Consider the following 22483-nt stretch of genomic DNA (forward strand, 5'->3'; position numbering starts at 1 on the left):
ATCACTGGAGCTGTGAGACAGTAGCTCAAACAGCCTCTGTGGGTTAGGCACAGCTGGGGGTATGGAGTCCTGTCCACAGGTGTAACAGATATTCCACCAACTCAAATTCCAGATATATGGGGCAGCACAGTGGTGCAGCTGCAGAGTTGCTGCCCTGCAGCGCCAGATACCCGGGCTTGATCCTGACTACAGGTGCTGTCTGTACGGAGTTTGTACATTCTCCCTGTGACTGCGTGGGTTTTCCCTGGGTGCTCTGGTTTTCTCCCACACTCCAAAGATGTACAGATTTGTAGGTCAATTGGCTTTTGCAAATTGTCCCTAGTGTGTGGGATAGAATTGGAGTACGGTAATCGCTGGTCAGTACGGATTCGATTGGCCGATAGGCCTGCTTCTACACTGTATCTCTAAACAAAAACATACTTTCCTTCCCTGCTGTAATGTAGAACTCTTAATAACAAGGCACAACTAATTTAAAGGGCACAAAGTGCTGGAAAGAGCTCTTTCATCCCCCCCTCTACAAAGTCTGAAGAAAGGTCTCGACCTGAATTGTCACCTATCCATGTTCTCCAGAGATGCTGCCTGACCCGTTGAGTAACTCCAGCACTTTGCGTCCCTTTGTGTAAACCAGAATCTGCAGTTCCTTGTTTCTACATAAAATCTACTCCAGTCTCTGGGTATTTAATGTGGCTATTGCAATTGGTGTTGATTTGTACATATTACATGCAACATGCAACATGCAACAAAAGCTTTTCACTGTACCTCGCTACAAAAACTAAACATTTTAATCTGTGTTCTACTGCCAGACCTGCTGAGTTACTCCAGCACTTGGTGTCTTACCTCATCTTCCAAGTGTTTAGCAGAAATGTTAAATCGTAACCCCACCCTTCTTTCAAATAGTTTCTATATCACTATGCGTCTTTTTTGTCAAAGAGCCTCTATGCTTTTGCAAGAAGAGTAAGTGAGTTCTTCCTGGCGTTCTGGGAAGTAATTGGCTGATTACTGATATCAATGGCAAAAAAAGGATTATCTGGTCATTATCACTTCACTATTTGTCAGCACACCCTGTGGACACATTGACTGCTGCTTTACTTGCATTACAAGAGGGAGTATGCATCAGAATGAATGGATGAATGAATGAATGATTCTTTATTGTCACATGTACCTAGGTACATTGAAATGCTTTGTTTTGCATACAACCTAGGCAGTAGACAAGCGTCGCTGCGTTTTGGTGCAGACAAAGTTACAAAAATGCCAAAGTACTTAAACAAAGTAAAGATGATCTCATTCAATGAGTCCCCATTCATACAAAGTGTTGAGTTTCCTTTTGGCTGTGGTGTTCAAGAACAAGGAGGTCACCGTAAAATGGAGACACAAGAAGCGGCAGATTCAGGCACATTTCAGGTCAGGACCCTTCTTCATGCTGAAGATAGACACAAAAAGTTGGGAGTAACTCAGCGAGTCAAAGAGCATCTCTGGAGAAAAGGAATGGGTACGATTTGGATCGAGACCCTTCTTCAGACTGATGCTGTCTGACCCGCTGAGTTACTCCAGCTTTTTGTGTCTATCTTTGGTTTAAACCAGCATCTGCAGTTCCTTCCTGCACCCTTCTTCATACTGATTAGGGTGGGGGAGGAGGTGGGGAGTAAAAACCTGGAAAAGATAGAAGGGTCCCAACCTTACAGGAAGGATTTGGAGACATTGTAGGGCTTACAGAGGAGGTTTATCAGAATGCTGCTTGGATTAGCGGGCTTCAGCTACAGGGAGCAGTTGGGTAAACTTGGATTGTGTTCTCTGGAACGTCAGAGGATGAGGGGAGACTTTATAGGTTTTTAAAATGATGAGAGGCATAGAGAGGGTAAACAGTCAGAACCTTTACCTCAGGGTGGAAATTTGACTCTTTTAGAGATGGACTTTAGAGGTACAGTGTGGAAATAGGCACTTTGGCTCACCTAGTCCGTTCATTAGCACTATCCTACACACTGGGGACAATTTACAATTTTACCAAAGCCAATTTTGTTTGTGGATTTTGGTTCGGCATTCAACACCATTGTGCCAGAGATACTACACTCCAAACTCTCCCAGTTGAATGTGCCTGAATCAACTTACTGACAGACAGGAAGCAGCATGTGAGGCTGGGAAAGCTCATCTCAGACCCGCTGACCCTCAGCATAGCAGCACCCCAAGGCTGCGTACTCTCCCCTCTCCTTTACTCTCTCTCCACCAACGACTGTACTCCCCAGACTCCTCTGTCAAGCTGCTCAAGTTTGTGGACGACACAACCCTGATTGGACTGATCCAAGATGGGAAGGAATCTGCCTACAGACAGGAAGTATCACAGCTGGCGTCCTGGTGCCATCGCAACAACCTGGAGCTCAATGCTCTTAAGACAGTGGAATTGATTGTAGACTTTAGGAGAGCTCCCCCCCCACCTCCCCCCACTCACCATCAACAACACCGCAGTCACATCTGTGGAGTCATTTAAGTTCCTTGGTATCATCGTCTCCAGGGACCTTAAATTGGAGGCCACCATCGACTCCACAGTCAAAGCCAGGTCTCCGGCGTTGTGAGGCAGCAAGTCTACCGCTGTGCCACTGTGCTGCCCCAAGTCCAACTTTAGAGGGCATAGCTATAGGCAAAAACGGAATGGTTTAATTGAGATGTGCAGGGCAAGTATTTACACAGACAATAGTAGGGGCCTGGAATGCACTGCCAGGCACGGTGGTGGAGGCAGATACAATATTGAAATTTATGATGCTTTTAGATAGGCACATGGAAGTGCAAGGAATAGGGATATATGGATCATGTACAGGCAAATGAGTTCACTTCAACCTGGCATCATGTTCCGCGCAAACGTTGTGGGCCGAAGAGTCAGTTCTATGTTCTAACCCAAAACGTCGTCTGTCCTTTCCCTCTACAGACCAGCTGAGTTCCTCCAGTTCTTTGTTTTTTGCCAAAGTTGTCACAGTCTTGGGTCAGTCATTTAGGATCAGTTCAAGATTTTAAAAAAATCACTCAGGGGGCAGTGGTTCTTCGGAATTCTCTACGCAAAAAGTTATCATCGGGTCATTGAATCCTATGGCACAGAGGTGGGCCCTTCGGCCCAACATGCCTATGCTGACCTTTTGTCCCCATTTGCCTGCTTAGATTCATTTCATTCCATGTTTTGCTTTCTTAATTTTCTGTCAAAAAGTTTCTTAAGGCAGCTGATGGAGTTGCTGCCTTACAGTACTAGAGACCTGGATTCAATCCTTACCTCGGCTGCTGCCTGTGTGTAGTTTGCACGTTTTCCCTGTGACCTCGTGGATTTCTGCTGGGTGCTCCTGTTTCCTCCCATGTCCCAAAGACGTGTGGGTTTGTAGGTTAATTGGACTCTGTGAGTTGCCCCTAGTGTGTAGAGAGTGGATGAGAAAGTGGGATTACATAGAACTATTTTAAACGATGATCGATGGACGGCATGGACCCGGTGGGCCGAAGGCCCTGTTTCCACGCTGCATCTATAAACCAAACGTCTGATTTCCCCATCACCTCTGGCAGTGAGTTCCAGATGCCAACCACTCTCTAGTAAAAATCTTACATCTCAAGGTCCCCTGTAAACCTTGAGAGCAGAGTCTCACATTCTTATTGAACGGTGAAACAGGCATGATCTTATGCTCAACACTCTCCCCTGGGCAATATGCCAGACAAAAATCATTTGTACAATTAAAAAAAATTGCTGTGCTTTACTTACGTATTTAATGGAACATTGTTAATTTATTGGTTTTCACCAATCTCCTAGGTTGGGACAAGGAGACTACACTGAGCCAAGACTTAAAGCTCTACCTCACCATGTGTGCTCAGGCAGATCTATGTGAGTTTACGATTAGAGGTAGACACAAAATGCTGGAGAAACTCAGCGGGTGAGGCAGCATCTATGGAAAGAAGGAATTGGCGACGTTTCGGGTCGAGACCCTTCTTCTTAGATGCTGCCTCACCTGCTGAGTTACTCCAGCATTTGTGTCTACCTTCGATTTTACCAGCATCTGCAGTTCTTTCTTAAACACAGTTTACGATGAAGGTGGATAGCTATTTGCAATAAAACCTCAAATGTTGCTTGTGTAGAAAGGAACTGCAGATGCTGGTTTAAACCAAAGATAGACACATTATGCTGGAGTAACTCAGCAGGACAGGCAGCATATGCCCGGTTCCCCACTCCCTGCCATGGATGCCCTCCACCAAAAATGGTGTCTGAGACGGGCTGGGAAGATCATCAAAGACCCCTCACACCCCAACCATGGACTGTTTGCCCTCCTCCCATCAGGGAGGCGGTACAGGAGCCTCAGGTCACGTACTAGTAGGATGAGGAACAGCTTCTACAACAACACAATCACATTGCTGAACTCGGAGTCCCGCCGATAGATTTCTCTGGTCCCTCCGTCCCCATTGTTTAATTATTCTGTATTTCTTGATTATTCTGTATCTTCTCTCTTTCTATTTATTTTTCTTTATGTACAACGACTACGGACTGACGCAAAACTGCATTTCGTTGTACTCATACTTGTATTTGTGCGATGACATTAAAGTTGAATTGAATTGAATGATCTCTGATTTCTCTAATTTCAAGTAATGCCTGGATTTCCTCCCTCCCCCTCTGCCATAACCTAGTGGTCATACTAATTCCACTCTTTGCATTCTTGTCTCCCGTCATTATCACCTCATCCCCAGCTAACAATGGGTTCCACCCTTGCTTGGCCATCCATTGCTGCCCCTGCTTTGTTCTGGCCTTTTCTGGCCTTTTCTTACCTCCAGTTCCCTCGCCTCTACTTTCAGTCTGAAGAAGGGTCCCAACCCAAAACATCACCCATCTTTTTTCTCCAGAGATGCCGCCTGGTCCGCTGAGTTACTCCAGCACTTTGTATCTATCCCCCCAACTTTTGCACATCCCCAATCCTGGACTTTCCACTTGTCCTTTTAATTTCATAAGGTACACAAAAATGCTGGAGAAACTCAGCGAGTGCAGCAGCATCTATGGTGCGAAGGAAATAGGCGACGTTTCGGGCCGAAACCCTTCCATGTTTCATGTATCTTGTTGTGTTTTATGACTGTTGGAAGACAAATTTCCCTCTGGGATAAATAAAGTTCTATCATACCGTATAGTATCCTAGGTCTGCAAGTTAGGAAGCGTCTGGAGGCAGAAACAGTTAATAAAGTCATACAGTGAGGAATAACTCGTCCATGCTGGCCAAGATGTCTATCGAACAATTCTTGTTCGAGGCATACCATGGCCCTATCCCCGAACTCTACCTCTGCTAATCGACAACTGCATTGGTGCTACCTCCTGCACTCATACAGAACTCACTGACTTTATCCATTTCACCACTAACTTCCATCCGGCACTCAAATACACTTGGACCATTTCCAGATTCAGATTCAGATTCAGATTCAATTTCCGACATCTCCCTACCGTTTCTAGACCTCACTATCTCCATCGCAGGTGACAGACTATTGACCAACATCTACTATAAACCCACTGACTCCCATGACTATCTGGACTACACTTCTTCCCACCCTGCTTCCTGTAAGGACTCCCAATTCCTCAGTCAACGCCTCATCTGCACCCAGGATGAGGTGTTCCAAACCAGGGCATCGGAGATGTCCTAATTCTGCAGGGAACGGAGGTTCCCCTCTTCTACTATAGATGAAGCTCTCATCAGGGTCTCTTCTATACCCCATAACTCTACTCTCACTCCCCAATCGTAACAAGGGCAGAGTCCCCCTTGTCCTCACCTTCCACCCTACCAGCCATCTCACACAACAAATAATCCTCCGACATTTTCGCCACCTCCAACGGGATCCCACCACTGGCCACATCTTCCCATCTCCTCCCATTTCGGGGCTTTCTGCAGAGACTGCTCCCTCCATAACTCCCTGGTCAATTCGTTCCTTCCCACCCATGGCACTTTCCCTTGCAACCGCAGGAAATGCTATACATGTCGCTTTACCTCCCCCCTTGACTCCATCTAAGGACCCAAGCAGTCTTTCCAGGTGTGGCAGAGGTTCACCTGCACCTCCTCCAACCTCATCTATTGCATTCGCTGCTCTACATCGGTGAGACCAAGCATAGGCTTGGCGATCGCTTCGCCCAACACCTCCGCTCGGTTCGCAATAACCAACCTGATCTCCCGGTGGCTCAGCACTTCAACTCCCCCTCCCATTCCAAATCCAACCTTTCTGTCCTGGGCCTCCTCCATGGCCAGAGTGAGGTCCACCATAAATTGGAGGAGCAGCACCTCATATTTCGCTTGGGCAGTTTGCACTACAGCTGTATGAACATTGACTTCTCCAATTTCTCTTTCTTTCCCCTCCCCTTACTAGCTCTCCCATAGCCCACTGTCTCTGCATCTCCCTTTCTTCTTCCCACCCCCCATACCCCCACATCAGTCTGAAGAAGGGTCTCGACCTGAAATGTCGCCTATTTCCTTTGCTCCGTAGATGCTGCATCACCCGCTGAGTTTCGCCAGCATTTTTGTCTACCTAACATGTCTATCGATGCTAGTCCCATTTGCCTGCATTTGACCCATATCCCTCTAAACCCTTCCTATCTATGTACCTGTTCAAATGTCTTTTAAATGTTGTTATAGTACTGGCCTCAACTACCTACTCTGGTAACTTGTTCCATGTATCCACTACACCCTTGGTCGACAAGGACAAGATGGGCCGAAGGGCCTGTTTCCGTGCTGCATGACTCTATGTAGCATCTATGGCCATGAAAATTGATGATTTATGATTTATTGAACTAATAGATTCTAAATTCTTTAGCTGTAGTGCAAGGTTTGAAATTGTGGCCTCAGATCAATGGCCAGACTTCTAATAACTCATGCAGGTGCCTTTTAATTCTGCTAATGAATCACGGTGTTCAAACTGTGATGGAAGTTTTGAAGCAAGAGAGTTATAAAGTGGAATGAAAACTGAGTGTGCTGATCTCTCCACCATCGAAGGGATGTATAGGAGGCACTGCCTCAAAATAAACAATGCTGCCCCAGCGTAATGAAGGACCAGTCCTACCCCGGTAACTCCTTCTTCTCCCCTCTCCCACAGGCAAGAGGTGCAAAAGTTTGAAAATGCATACCTCCAGATTCAGGGATAGTTTCTTCCCAGCTGTTATCAAGCAACTGAACCATCCTCTCACCCTCAAGATAGCAGTCCTGATCTCCCATCTACCTCACTGGAGACCTTCAAACTACCCTTAATTGGACTTTATTTGACTTTATCTTGCAGTAAACAATATGCCCTTTATGATGTATCTGTACACTGTGGTTGTACACTTGATTGTAATCATGTATAGACCCTTGGTTGGCTGTAATCATGTATTGACCCTTCGATGACTGGATAGCACTCAACAAAAAGCTTTTCACAAAAATGCTGGAGAAACTCAGCGGGTGCAGCAGCATCTATGGAGCGAAGGAAATAGGCAACGTTTCGGCCCGAAACGTTGCCTATTTCCTTCGCTCCATAGATGCTGCTGCACCCGCTGAGTTTCTCCAGCATTTTTGTGTACCTTCAATTTTCCAGCATCTGCAGTTCCTTCTTAAACAAAAAGCTTTTCACTCTACCTCAATACACGTGGCAATAAACAAATTCAACTAAACTAAAAAGGCAGCCAGCATAATCAAAAGGACTCACACCACCCTGGCTACCCTTTCATTTCACTCCTGCCATCACGTAGATGATGCATGCTGAAAACCATGGTGACCAAGTTCAAGAATAGCTTCTCAACTACCAGCAGACTCTTGAACACCATACAACACGTGGCCTCCAGATTCAAGAACAACTTCTTCTCAACAACCTTGTTGTTCTTGAACACTCCAAACTCTAACTAAACTATGAACTACAAACATAGAAACATAGAAAATAGGTGCAGGAGTAGGCCATTCGGCCCTTCGAGCCTGCACCGCCATTCAATATGATCATGGCTGATCATCCAAACGGTCTTAGTTGCATTAAGGACTTTGGACTTTTTGCAATAATATAGTTTTTCTTAACTAATTGAATGCTGTTGTTTATTATCTTATCTATGAGTACTATGTTTAGGACCCAAAACGTCACCTATTCCTTTTCATACAAAGGGTGGTGGTGTAAGGAATGAGCTGCCAAAAGAGGTGGTTGAGGCAGGGACTATTGCAACATATAAAAAACATTTAGACAGGTACAGTACATGGATAGGACAAGTTTAGAGAGATATGGGCAAAACGCAGGCGGATAGGACTAGTGTAGATGGGACATGTTGGTTGGTGTGGCCGAGTTGGGCCGAAGTGCCTGTTTCCACACGGTATGACTCTATAAATCTATGAGATGCTGCCTGACCCGCTGAGTTACTCCAGTAATTTGTGTCGATCTCCTAAGAATGACATTGTTCTGTTTTTGGTGCATTTGACAATTCAACACTCTTGACTATCTTGAGTCTTGGCTAAAGAATGATTTGTGGATGAAGATTGCTGTCTCTTGCTGCTGAAAAAACTGTTGTTCGTTTCAAACCTCTTAGCAAGCCTTCCGATGTTCATCTGTTTTCTTCATCAAGGAATCCTGCTTCAGTTCTGACCACACACGAACAGCCAGCAGCCCAACGCAGTCTGCTCCCCCACAAGCAGTGGCAGACACCACCAATAAATACGTTTTTTAGTTTTAGTTTTAGAGATACAGCGCGGAAACAGGCCCTTCGTCCCACCGGGTTCGTGCCGACCAGCGATCCCCGCATATTAACACTATCCTACACACACTGGGGACAATTTTTACATTTACCAAGCCAATTTACCTACATACCTGTACGTCTTTGGAGTGAGGGAGGAAACCGAAGATCTTGGAGAAAAACCACAGGCCACGGGGAGAACGTACAAACTCCGTACAAACAGCACCCGTAGTCAGGATCAAACCCGGTTCTTCGGCGCTGCAAGCCCTGTAAGGCAGCAACTCTACTGCTGCGCCACCGTGCTGCCCTAAATTTCCTTGTTCCAATCCAACATGACCCCAGTGAGGAGATTGGATTTACAAAATCTGACATCAGACAAGTTAGGAAATTGCCATGGCTGTCATTGAACCCCAAAATTACATTATTTTCAGTGTCATAGAATGAACAGGCCCTTTGGCCCACCTTGTCCATGCCCTGGATTCAGTGGATGAGGAAAGGGTGTTTCCAGTAACAGGAGAGTCTAGAACTGGAGGGCACAGTTTCAGAATAAAAAAATGTACCTTTATAATGGAGATAAGGAGGAATTTAGTTGGGTGGTAAATCTGTGGAATTCATTGCCACAGATGTTGGTGGAGGCCAAGTCATTAGGGTTTTTTTTAAGAGGAAATGAATAGGTTTTTGATTAGTAAGGGTATCAAAGGTTACGAGGAGAAGGCCTGAGAATGGGGTTAAGAGTTAAAGATAAATCAGCCATGATTGAATGGCAGAGAATGGCAATGGGCTGAATGGCCTAACTTTGCTCCTATGTATTATGAACCAAGTTGGCATTCTGGGGCTGGTCCCATTAGCTTGCATTTGGCGCATAGCACTCTAAACAACTTCTTATTCATAAATTACCAGGAAGAAAACAATAATCATTATCAGTACATTAATTGCTAGTGCACCTGGATTTCATAAACTTATTCTAACGCCAATGCACGCAACAATATACCTCAAAGAATTCCACGAGCCATTGATTGAAAAATGCTGTCTGTGTGTTTAGCACACACCAGGGCAACCTAACATCTCTCGTATCTGTGCACAATATTAAGACAACTGACAATGGACGGCATAGTTAATGTTTATGTTTCTGGACAAACAGCCAGAGTTCTAGACCACTTATCCCGAGACGTGAGTTAAAATCCCACCACGGCAACCGGGGAATTTAAATGCAAATAATGAAATAATCCTGGAATTTTAAATTATTCTTAGTAATGGCAACAGTTAACAGCAATTGAACTGCTGTTAAAGCACATCAGGGTCTGGTCTATACTTGACTGCAGACTTACTAAGGTGGCAGACTCTTTCTTAATAGCCTCTGCAGTTAAGAGGCAATTAGGTCTGGCAACTGAATATCGGCATTGTTCACATCCCGTGAATGAAAAAGCTGAAAGTCTGTATGAGACAGAAGGGACAGGGGCCACAAAGTACTGGAGCCAAATTTTTGGCAATAAACTCAAGATATACATAAAATGCTGGAGTAACTCAGTGGGTCAGACAGCATCTCTGGAGAAAAAGGACGGGTGACGTCTTGGGGCGACACCCTTTTCTTGACCGAAAACACGGTCCCAACCCAAAACGCCACCAGTCCTGTTTCTCCAGTGATGCTGCTTGACCCGCTGCATTACTCTAGCACTTTGTGTCTACCTTCAGTATATAACAGCATCTGCAGTTCCTTCCTACACACTTTTAAGAATAAAGTTAGGGCACACTGACGATGGGAGATGTTTGGAACTCTCTTCTGGACAGGGCAATCGATAGTCTATCCTGGACATGGGACATGGAATAGTATAGCACAGAAACAGGCCCTTCAGCCCACAATGTCTGTGGCGAACATGATGCCAAGTTAAACTGATCTCCTGCATGTGATCCACATCCCTCTTTCCCCTGCCTATCCAAGTGCCTATTCAAAAGCATCTGAAAGCCACTATTGTACCTGTCTCCACCACCACTCCTTGCAGCGCACTTCAGGCACACACCACTCTGATTAAAAAAATCTTGCTCCGCGCATCTCCATTAAACTTTGCTCCTTCCTATAATGGGGCGACCAGAACTGCATCTTACTCCACTGGACATGGAGATGATTAGTACAGGTGGATGCACAATAGTTGGTGAGGATTCGGCCAGAAGGGTTCGGCTTCCCTGCTGTGGAACACTCTGTTCTGTCCCTTACACTCCTGGCACACGTTAGTTTCATTTATTATTGTCACGTGTACCGAGGTACAGTGAAAAACGTATTTGTTGCGTGCTGTCCAGTCAGTGGAAAGCCAATAAATGATTACAATCAAACCGTCCACAGTGTACAGATATAGGGTAAAGGAAATAATGTTTAGTGCAAGATAAAGTCCAGTAAAGTCTGATTAAAGATAGTCCGAGCATCTCCAGTGATGTAGATGGTAGGTCGGGTTCACCCTCTAGTTGGTGTCAGGATGGTACCCAACATAACCACCCATGTCACACCATGCCTCCCTGCAGCCAACCAGGAAGCAAAGGAATTCTGGTCCCACCCAAATGCGTGACCTTTGGTTGATCAGAATTAAAGGTTCACCTTCTCACTGTCTTCAAGATTGTTGGGAGTGCAATAACTGTGGCGGACCGAGTAAAGTTTTTCCTGACAAATAAAGCTAAAGAAAAACACAATTTTAATTGAAAATAAATTACCAAGTGCTGGAGTAACTCAGTGGTTCAGGCAGCATGTCCGGAGAACATGAACAGGTGACATTTCAGGTCTGTACAAGGATCCTGATGCAAAATGACCTGCAGAGACGTTAGACACAAAATACTAGAGTAACTCAACCGGTCAGGCAGCATCTCTGGAGAAAATGGATAGATGACATTTCGGTTGGGACTCTTCTTCAGACATGAGATGTCACCTGTTTGAAGAGTCTGAGGAAGGGTCTCGACCCAAAATGTCACCTATTCCTTTTTCAAATAAATTTGTGTTTTTCTATTGCTTTGTTAGGCAGCTCCAGCACTTTGTACCTCATTTATTCACTTTTATTTGAATTAGGTTTGTTATTCTTCTCCTTTTTCTTTTGCCTGGTCAGGAAAATTTATGAACAAGGAGGAACTGCAGATGCTGGTTTATTCAAAAAATAGACACAATTTGCTGGAATAACTCAATTGGGTCGGGCAGCATCTGTGAAGAAAAGGAGTAAATTGCAGATGCTGGTTTACATCGAAGAACTGGTCTCGAGCTGAAGCGTCACCGATTCCTGTTCTCCAGGGATGCTGCCTGACCCGCAGTGTTACTCCAGCATTTTGTGTCTATCGTCAGGGAAATTTACAGTTAATTTCCAGAGCAAGCAAGCCTGCTTCTCAGGCCTGGCAAAGCTGGAGGCAGTGACACTGTCCACAGACTCATTGACTGCTGGAAAACAGATTGGACTGATTGGGCTTTGAATCAAATCCTTTGTTACAGATGGAAGCAATTATGTTATTCAGGCAGCTACACAACTAACTACCATGGGTCCACTCAGTTGCAGGTTTTATGTTCCTAAATATATCCTGACAACCTCTCTCAACAATAGCACCCATGGAACCTGTGTGTTTAACAGCGGGCCGTAAAAAAAAAGGTCCGTGGCTTTGATCAGGTGAGCCAGTTGATTTCTTTAATACAAATGCGCTCTCTAGGAACTCCTCTTTGTGTGTGGATGTATTTGCATTCCAGTACAAAATGGTTTTTGACATCAAGAAAAACGATGACTATTGTGTGGTTACCTTAAGTGCCTTATATTCAGACAGGATGTCTTTACAGGAACCCACCCCAGTCCTGCAGAGCTACTTTGGAATTACTGGGGCCTCAACCTGAATCTCAATGGTTAGGCCTTCAAAGGACAGCTTTCCTTATTAGTTTTGCCTCCTGATGCGCATTTTATGCATAGTTTGGCTTTTAGAAACCTCGTCATATAAGGCAAGAGTGGATTTTTTTCCTCAGCCAAGGCTGTTTAATTGTCATGGGTACTGGCAATAGAACAATGAAATACTCACTTCCTGCAGTTTAACAGGCCTGTAAAACACAGATACATATATATGTATATAAATCAGTAATACAGGTCCACCACTGATGTTTGGCAACTGGTAGTCCAGCGCCTCTTTTAATCTGATTACAATTACAAAAGCGCACTTGAAACCCCCCAACCCCTGGATGTTCCCCCGAAAATATGGTGCCTAGGCCAGGTGAAGCGGCCAATCTCGACCTCATAGGGACTTCCACAGCTGATCGGTAGGTTGAATATTCCCCCTGTCGCCGGGGCTCTGGAGCCGGCAGTCTGTTCTCATAACCTACTTCTGCGGCTGATTGGAGGGCCAGTATTTCAGCAACCCCCGGCAGCCTAGGCCGACCATTCCGGTACTGTTAAATTCCTCTCGGAGGCTGTGACCTCTGTTGATCCAGTAAAATGGAAAATCCAGAAAGGCTCTGGAACCAAAAGTGCTGGAAAATCAGTGGTGAACCTGTACAATAAATTAATAACAGTAATACCAGACGACCATATTTGTGCAAAAACTGTAGTAAAACTGTAGACGCTGCAAGTAAGAATTATAGCTCACTAGTTCTAGAGAGACAAAGTCCAATGTCTGCAACTGGGTAGAGGTGAATCGGACGGTACCCTAGCTTATGGAAGAACTATTTAGATGCCTGATAACAGAGGGGAAGAAGCTGTTCCTGAGTCTGGTGGTGCACGCTTCAAGCTTCTGTATATTATGCACAACAGGAGCTGGGAGAAGGAGACTTACTTGTAATGGAAAGAGTCTAGACATAAGAAGAGATTGTATTTATTCTCACTAGAATGGAGGAAGCCAGCAGATGCTCTTACAGGGTTTAATAATAAAATTATCAGGGGCTTGGATAGGATAGGTATTCAGTTGTTTTATCCCCAACACCACAGTGAAGAAGTGTCTAAGTTCATGTCATAGGAGTAGAGGTAGACCATACGCCGCCATTCAATCACAGCACATATCTTTCTCTCTGACACCCTTACCAATCAAGTATCTGTCAATCTCTGCCTTAAAAATACCCAATGACAGCCTCCACAGCCATCTGTGGCAATGAATTCCACAGATTCACCACCCTTTGACAAAATAAACTCCTCATCGTTCTAAAGGTACGTCCTTTTATTCTGAGGCTATGGCCATTGGTTCTAGACTCTCCCACTAGTAGAAACATCCTCTCCACATCCACTCTATCCAGGCCTATCACTACTTGGTAAGTTTCAATGAGGTGCCCCCTCATCCTTCTAAACTCCAGTGACTACTTGACCAGAGCCGCCAAACACTCATCATATGTTAAGCCAATCATTCCCGGGATCATTCTCATAAATCTCCTCTGGACCCCCTCAAATGCTAATGCCAGCCTTATCCCTTCCTCAAATATGGGGCCCATAACTGCTCAGACTACTACAACTTAAACTAGAGGGCAGACACAAAATGTTGGAGTAACTCAGAAAGGTCTCAACCCGAAACATCACCCATTCCTTCTCTCAAGAAATGCTGCCTGCCCCGCTGAGTTACTTCAGCTTTTTGTATCTTTCATCAGTTTTAACCAGCATCTACAGACCCTTCCTAAACCGTTCAGGCAGTATCTCAGGAGCAAAAGGATGGGTGGCATTTCTGGTCCGGATCCTTCTCCAGACTATAAGTAGAGGGGAGGGCAGTGGAGGTAAGAAAAGGCTAGAGCAAAGAAGGACTGGCAACAGATGACCAAGGAAGGGTTGAGCTCACAATGGTCCATTGTTGGCTGGTGATAATGAAGGGATCCATGGATGCGAACAGAGGAACTAGTAGGACTTGACTAGGGTGGGGGCACAGGTTCAAGGTGACAGGAAATCTGAGGCGTATGTTTTTCCTTATGGAGATATCAAGCTACCGGAGGAGGTGGTGGAGGCAGGAATAATTACAATATTTAAAAGAGATTTGGACAGGGACATTGAAAGGAAAACTGTAGACAGATGCAGGCATCAAAGACCACTCAGAAACCTAATAACAGAGTGGAAGATGATGGAAGAGCCACAGTCAAGGATCAGTAAAATGGATGAAGGTTTCAGTCATGTTGAGCCATGGCAGTGAGAGAGGCAGTGATGAAATCGTGGGTGATGGAACCTCTTCTTCAAGTCAAGTTTATTCGTCACATACACATACGAGATGTGCAGTGAAATGAAAAGTGGCAATGCTCGCGGACTTTGTGCAAAAAGACAAACAACCAAACAACCAAACAAACTACAAACAGAATCACATATTCTTTTACATATTAAATATTGTGGGCGGAAGGAAAAAGGATCAGTAAAGTTAGTCCCTGGTGAGATAGGCGTTTACAGTCCTAATGGCCTCTGGGAAGAAACTCCTTCTCAACCTCTCCCTTCTCACAGCATGGCAAAGGAGGTGTTTGCCTGACCGTAGCAGCTGGAACAGTCCATTGCGGGGGTGGAAGCGGTCTCCCATGATTTTATTGGCTCTGGAGTTGCACCTCCTGATGTATAGTTCCTGCAGGGGGGCGAGTGAAGTTCCCATAGTGCGTTCGGCCGAACGCACTACTCTCTGCAGAGCCTTCTTGTCCTGGGCAGAGAAATTCCCAAACCAAGCTGCTTTCCACAGCCGCTGAGTAGAAGCACTGGAGGATCCTCGGAGACACTCCGAATTTCCTCAATTGCCTGAGGTGGTAAAGGCGCTGCCTTACCCCTTACTCACGAGTGCTGCGGCGTGTGATGTCCATGTCATATCCTCAGAGATGTGGACTCCCAGATATTTAAAACAGCTCACCCTATCCACAGTATCCCCATTTATCCTCAATGGAGTGTACGTCCTCGGATGATGTGCCCTCCTAAAGTCCACGATCAGCTCCTTAGTTTTGATGTTCAAGAGGAGGCTGTTGTCCTGACACCAGAGTGCTAGATCAGCCACCTCCTCCCGGTAGGCCTTCTCATCGTTGTCTGAGATCAGGCCCACCACCACAGTGTCATCAGCAAACTTAATTATTGAGTTGGAGCTGAACCTAGCCACACAGTCATGTGTGTACAGGGAGTACAGTAGGGGGCTGAGGACGCAACCCTGGGGCGATCCTGTGCTCAGGGTGAGGGACTTTGATGTATTCCCTCCCATCTTGACTACCTGGGGCCTGGCGGTGAGAAAGTCCAGGGCCCAGGCACACAGGGGGGTGTTGAGCCCCAATTCCAGTAGCTTCTCAACCAGTCTGGTGGGGACTATCGTGTTGAAGGCTGAACTGAAGTCTATGAACAGCATCCTCACGTAGCCCCCCTTCTGGCTGTCAAGATGAGAGAGAGCGGTGCGCAAAACCTGGGAGACCGCATCGTCCGTGGATCTGTTCGGACGGTATGCGAACTGCAACGGGTCCATGTTGCGAGGGAGGAAGGCGCAGATGTGTTTCTTCACCAGCCTCCCAAAGCATTTCATGACTACCGAGGTGAGGGCCACCGGACAGCAGTCATTCAGACAGGCTGGGGAGGCATTTTTTGGTACCAGTACAATGATGGATTTTTTGAAGCGGGCAGAGACCACAGACTTGTCCAGGGAGAGGTTGAATATTGTAGTGAGCACCGGAGCTAGCTGCGTAGCACAGGATTTGAGTACTCGCCCCGAGATGCCATCAGGGCCTGCAGCTTTCCTCGTGTTCATCCATGTCAGAGCCCTCCTCACATCGTGCTATGACAGCGAGAATCTGTGCACATTCCTCCCTTCAGCTTCGTTAGCCAGCACGCTGGCGGTATTGTCGTTAGTCGTCAGACCTGGGGTGGTGTTGCCCATCTCGAAACGAGCGTAGAAGGTTCTCTATGATATCTTCTTGATATCATAGAGAACACAGAATGACCTGGGTTGTCCTCAAGTGGTGAGCAGGGAGATGAATGGAATCAATGGGACGTGAGGAGGGTCCTCAGACTGAAGATACTGTGCACTGCTCTCTGATGTCCCAATCTTTAGTTGGGACCCATTTCTGCTCCTTTGAAACTAGAAGCATGATGACCAAGTGTTGGATGAGATGGGACATTCCACCGTCTGTGCACACTGCAACAGCTAACAGGTAGTGAAGAATGGAGAAAGTCCCTTAAACATTTGAAAATCTCAAAATTCTCAAAATCTCTTAGAAGGATTTAATGTCTCCTTGGAAACACAAGACTGCAGATGCTGGAATCCTGAGCAGAACACAAGGTGCTGAAGGAATGAACAGGTCAGGCAGCATCTGTGGAGGGAATGGACAGGTGACATTTCGGGTCTGGACCCTTCTTCACCTGCCTGTATTTGGCCCATTTCCCTCTAATCCTTTCCCATCTGTGTAGGGTGGAGAAGCTGTAGAAGAGAGGTGGGGGCAGGACAAAGCCTGGGTGAAACGGACATGATTGATATATGAGTAGTATTTCACCTCTAGTCCTTTCATTATTCTACATCAATCTTTATGAAGAAAGGTCCCAACCTGAAATATTGTCTATCCATTTCCCTCCACAGATGTTTCCTGACCCGTTGCGTTACTGCAGCACTTTGTATTTTAATCTTTCCTTGTCTGATGTGCAAGCTCCAAGTGAAGTGAAGGGAAAGAGAGAATGCATCTACTGAGTCTTTTACCCAGAGTTGAGGAATCTAAAACTAGAGGACATAGGTTTAAGGTGAGAGAGGAATGATTGAATAGAAACCTCAGGGGCTACATTTTTACTCTGAGGGTGTTGTATTTATATGGAATGAACTGCCAAAGAAAGTTGTTAGGCAGTTCCTATAACATAAATTAAAAGACATTTGGACAGGTACATGGATAGGAAAGGATTAGAGGGAAATGGGCCAAATGCAGGCAGGTGGGATTAATGTAGATGGGGCATCTTGGTTAGCATGAGCATGTTGCGCCAAAGGGCCTGTTTTCATTCTCTATGATCCTTTAGACATTAGTGATACAGCATGGAAACAGGCCCATTGGCCCACCTAAACTGTGTCGACCAGCGATCATCTCTGTAAACTGGCACTATTCTACACATTAGGGACAAATTACAATTTTAAAGAAACCAATGAACATACAAACCTATATGTCTTTGGAGTGTGGGAGGAAACTGGAGCACCCGGAGAAAACCCCATGTATTCACACAGATTACATACAAACTCCGTACAGACAGCACCCGTAGTCAGGACTATGTCCTGTGTAGGGTGGAGAAGCTGTAGAAGAGAGGTGGGGGCAGGACAAAGCCTGGGTGAAACGGACGTGATTGATATATGAGTAGTATTTCACCTCTAGTCCTTTCATTATTCTACATCAATCTTTATGAAGAAAGGTCCTAACCTGAAATATTGTCTATCCATTTCCCTCCACAGATGTTTCCTGACCCGTTGCGTTGTCTCTGTACTGTACACTGACAATGACAATTAAAATTGAATCTGAATATGATTGAATCCAGGTATTTAGCAGTGTAATGCCCCTGTGTCACTTAGGAAACCTGAACGGAAACCTCTGGAGACTTTGCGCCCCACCCAAGGTTTCCGTGCGCTTCCCGGAGGTTGCAGATGGTTGCCGGAGGTTGCAGGTAGTGGAAGCAGGTGGGGAGACTGCCAAAAACCTCCGAGAACCTCCGGGAACAGCATGGAAACCTTGGGTGGGGCACAAAATCTCCACATGTTTCCGTTCAAGTTTCCTAAGTGGGACAGGGGCATTAGGCAGCAACTCTACTGCTGCGCCACTGTGCAGTCCACTCCATGAGTCAAGGGATATGGGCTAAACATGGGCTAATGGAACTATTTTAGATGGGGAATCTTGGTTGGCATAAACGAGTTGGGCCGAATGACCCGGTTGCATGCTATAAGACTTTAAATGGGTAATTTCTGGCCTCTAACACAGCCTTGGAGCCCTGGAGTCAGGATACGAGGTGAGGATAAATGTGGGATTGCATGCTTGGCTGAACACTGAGGGCATTCCTGTTGGGAAGGCACTGGAATTGTGAATTGACAAAAGAAGAAAGCTCCCTGGATGATTGCCCGAGCTTTTGTTCATACAGGGAGGGGGTCTCAATGAGAGCACATTTAATAAAATTCCAAATTGGCATTGTGTGAGTCGGCAGCAGAGCCAAAGGGAGACAGTCCAAGTCTTGGAAAACATTTACAGTATGCAGCGGGCTCTGGTTAAGGAGCAAAATAAAGTACCTCACAAATTGGGATGGAAGTTCCTGGCAATGGATTCAATTTCAGAGGTATTGCTCTTCCAACAGAAGTCAACCATGAAGTGTGTCCAACTGCAATGGGGCTTGGTCAGAATGCAAGAGGGAGGGAGAGGGATACACTCGATGCTGGAAAGACCTGCCTTGTCAACGCCAGCCTGTGTGGCTCATGGCAAAGCGTCCCGTTTTATTTTGGATCTGCTTTTGACTCCTAGAAGGTCTTATCCCAAAGTCCATTTCCATCCAAAACGTCTCGGTACGTCCATGTGTATGCGCGTAAACTTAAAACCTTTTTAAAATTCATCTTTCAGAGAGCAGACTCCCAGGAGAGACACGGAGAGGGAGGGGAGGGGGGGAGAACAGCGTTTCATTGGCTTCGACTGTTTAAAAACACAGTTTAAGTGCATTGAGGGAGATAGATGGGGAGAGAGAAAAATGTCTCTCATCTGAACAGACGGATACAAAGCGAGGTTACGAGCTCACTGTCATCACTGTTTGAGGTTGAAATAGGGGGATTTTCCCCCCCAAGAAAATAGTGTGTGGGAGGGGAGATATTTTTTTTCGGAACCGCCCCTTCTTGAAGCTCTCTCCTTTCTTTCTCTCTCTCCACAACCCTTTGCATTGAAGTGTGTCACAGAAGCAATTGTTGCAGGAGGATTTTGGATAGAGTAACACACACACACACACACGCATACAAGCGAAAGCATCGCCTTTTCTGTTTTCGGTGATCACATTCCGCCGTACATCCACGGAGAGGGGGAGCGAAAGCATCCCATCCAGTTGTTAATAACGGGTTGGTGACTCTTTCTTTTTACGTTCAACGGACAGCAAGAAACTGACCTGGTCTCTCTCTAAGGTAGGCTGTACGTTTTATTTTCTGGATAATTTCGTTTGTGCCTTTCTCATCTTGGGTCAAACCCGGGTGAGTTGGCAACGTCTTTTCTGTTGTAATATTGAATGTGCCTGTATGTTTGCAAAGTGTTTTTGTGGCTGGGTATTCATTTAAAGGTGGTTGTGTTTTTTCAAAAAATCTATCCCTCTAACCCCCTCCACCCGCTGTCTCACTCCTCACTGATGAAAAACAGTTCAAGTGATACACGCAGCTCAGGACATGACACGAACAGCGACGGTATGTTTATATTTTAAAACCATTTGACATGTTATTTTCGCTACAATTCCATTAATCAGTCCGCGACCATTGCTGCATATTTAGCAGGCGGACAGAGCCGAGAGGGACCGCAATGGAACTTGTGGTTTCCCCCCAAATTAAATTGCATTGGGATATTAATGTGCTGGTTTAAAGAAAAACATATATTTGCCACGTTTAAAAAAAATGTAGTTCCATTCTATAATGGTGAAAGGGGTTCCATTTGGGGGGAAAGCGGCGTGGTTGACATCTTAAAAGATGGATTATGTTTGGATAAATATGCATCGGACACATCGTTTGTGGGATCACAGCACTCGTTAATTTCAAATGGGATTAATCGATTACTGCTATAGAGTCGATCAATATATCTTACAGGACACTAAAGTCGCAGTGCCTTGAGATCGCCACCTATTCTGGCACCCCCTTCTTGCCTCCTTTAGACATTAGCCGTGATTAGTAATAACTTACTTGGAAAAGGTGTATCCATTTTGCAGGAAACGGACGTTCGTTTGAAGGCTATGTCATAACGCGGCGATATGTGAAAGAGTGCAAAAGTACCGCAGAGAGGGAGAGATATGTGGAAAAATACTGTTGTCAGGAAAAGGGTGCAAGACTGATCGACCCCTGTCGCCGAAATCTATGTGACATCGTTACGCGGCGAGGAAGAGGAGAATAGATGCGGTGTAAAATAATGAAGAGAGTACAGGCGATAAGATGCATGTTGTGTGTGTGTGTGTGTGTGAAGTGTATTTCGGGTAGAGAAAGAGGGACGCAAGGAACTGCAGACGCTGGAATCTTGAGCAAACCACAAAGTGCTGGAGGAACTCAGCGGGTCAGGCAGCATCTGTGTGGGGGGAAATAGGCAGACGACGTTTCGGGTTGGGACCCTTCTCCAGTCTGACGGGGGACACGAGACCGGGAGTAATAATGAGAGTGAGAGTGCAGGCCAGTTGAAAAGGAGAGAAAAAATCGCCGTACAGAAGTACGAGAGCGAAATGATATTACATTGAGAAAATGTGACTGGCAGACTCAGTAATTCATGAATTAGTACAGAACTACAATTGATTGAGATTGTTTAAAAAAAAAGGATTAAGTACGAACGACAGTCAGAGAGGAGGGGAGGGGGGGGGGGGGGGGGGAGAGAGAGAGAGAGGGGGGGGGGGGGGGGGGGGGGGGTGGGGGGAGAGAGATGTACCGTTACTCTAGCATTGTGCAAGGGAATGACGGAGACTAGAGAGTAAAAATTCAGAGGAGACGGTTCTGCGCACATTTGCACTGAAACAGAGACTTGATTGTTGGGTCCAGGACTGCGTTGGGGGTTGGGACAGTTGGAAGTCTCTATAAAACGGAACAGTTTTCCCTTTGTGGCTGGTATTGGAAGCAGTCCCTCTCTCTCCCTCTCCGCAGTTGTAGCGTTGCCTCTGCCCGAGAAGAGTGCTTTTTCAAAATATATCTAGATATATCACACTGCAAAGTTGGGTCAAAACAGCAATGGTGGCGTTAAAATGGCCAACGGTTCTCTGTGGTGGGACACACTTTATGGTTTGCAGATCCCACTCAAAACTCTTTATGTAGTGCTTGGGTGAAGTCTGCTGTATGATTTTTTTTTACCAGATTGTGTGCAAAAACAAATAATTTCACTGTACCTAGGTACACGTGACAATAAAGTACCATTGAATGGAGGTGTATGGATCATGTACAGACAGAGGAAACTTGTTTATCTTGCCGTTATGTTCGGCACAGACATTGTGGGCCGAAGCGCCTGTTCCCCATACTGTTCAGTTCTACGTTCTGTGCATGAAGAAATAAATAATGACTTATGTTCCACACTTTAAGCCTTCCTTGGATTGAGTTGAAGATCTTGACTTGCAAAAAGTACACTGACTGAATTCTTTGTTCTGTACAAAGTGAGGTGTGCATGAGATATGGGGACTTACAAATACAACAGGGGGGCTGGGATCACCAGTTGCTTTTCCAAAGAGCTTGCATTTTCAGAGCAGGCTGAACAGCCTTTCGGTCTGCTCTGAGAGTCAACGAGGGTTTTCAAAATGTGGATCCTTCCAAAACAGGAGTTGAGAGTTTAATTGTCATATGCACCAACATTGAAAATATTAAATTCTTACTGGCAGCAGCTTAATAGGCCCGTAAACACAATGCACATAGACAACATTTAATGTATAAAATTCAAAAAATTAACTACTTAAATAATAAAAAAAATGAACAACTCCAAAGAAGTACAGGTTTGTCGGCTAATTGGTTTGGTAAAATTGTAAATTGTCCCATTGCGTGTAGGATAGTGTTATTAGTGTGCAGGGATCGCTGGTTGGTGGGGGCCGATGGGCCTGTTTCTATGCTGTATCTCTAAATTAAACTACAATACCAGTGCAAAGACAGTCCAGAGAAGGTTATAGGTGAGGTTATTGTGGTGCAGTGTTTAAGAGCCTGATGGTTGTAGGGAAGAAGCTGTTCTTCATCCTGGCGATCACAGATGTCTTC

At 45.5% G+C, this 22483-nt stretch overlaps 1 protein-coding gene across 2 annotated transcripts in view; it reads left to right on the forward strand.

Moving 5' to 3' along the window:
• Nucleotides 1–12272: 12272 nt before the first annotated feature.
• Nucleotides 12273–22483, forward strand: part of cdh11 (cadherin 11, type 2, OB-cadherin (osteoblast)) — a 123563-nt gene continuing 113352 nt past the window's right edge. Inside the window, exon 1 of one of the 2 annotated variants that reach the window (XM_055648830.1) lies at nucleotides 12273–12294. The gene's annotated coding sequence lies outside the window, so the exon portion shown is untranslated. Of the gene's footprint in view, nucleotides 12295–19240; nucleotides 19697–22483 lie in introns of those variants that run through there. The other variant, XM_055648829.1, reaches the window with a different exon arrangement.

The sequence above is a fragment of the Leucoraja erinacea genome, chromosome 17 (assembly GCF_028641065.1).
Source record: "Leucoraja erinacea ecotype New England chromosome 17, Leri_hhj_1, whole genome shotgun sequence".
Lineage (NCBI taxonomy): Eukaryota > Metazoa > Chordata > Chondrichthyes > Rajiformes > Rajidae > Leucoraja > Leucoraja erinaceus.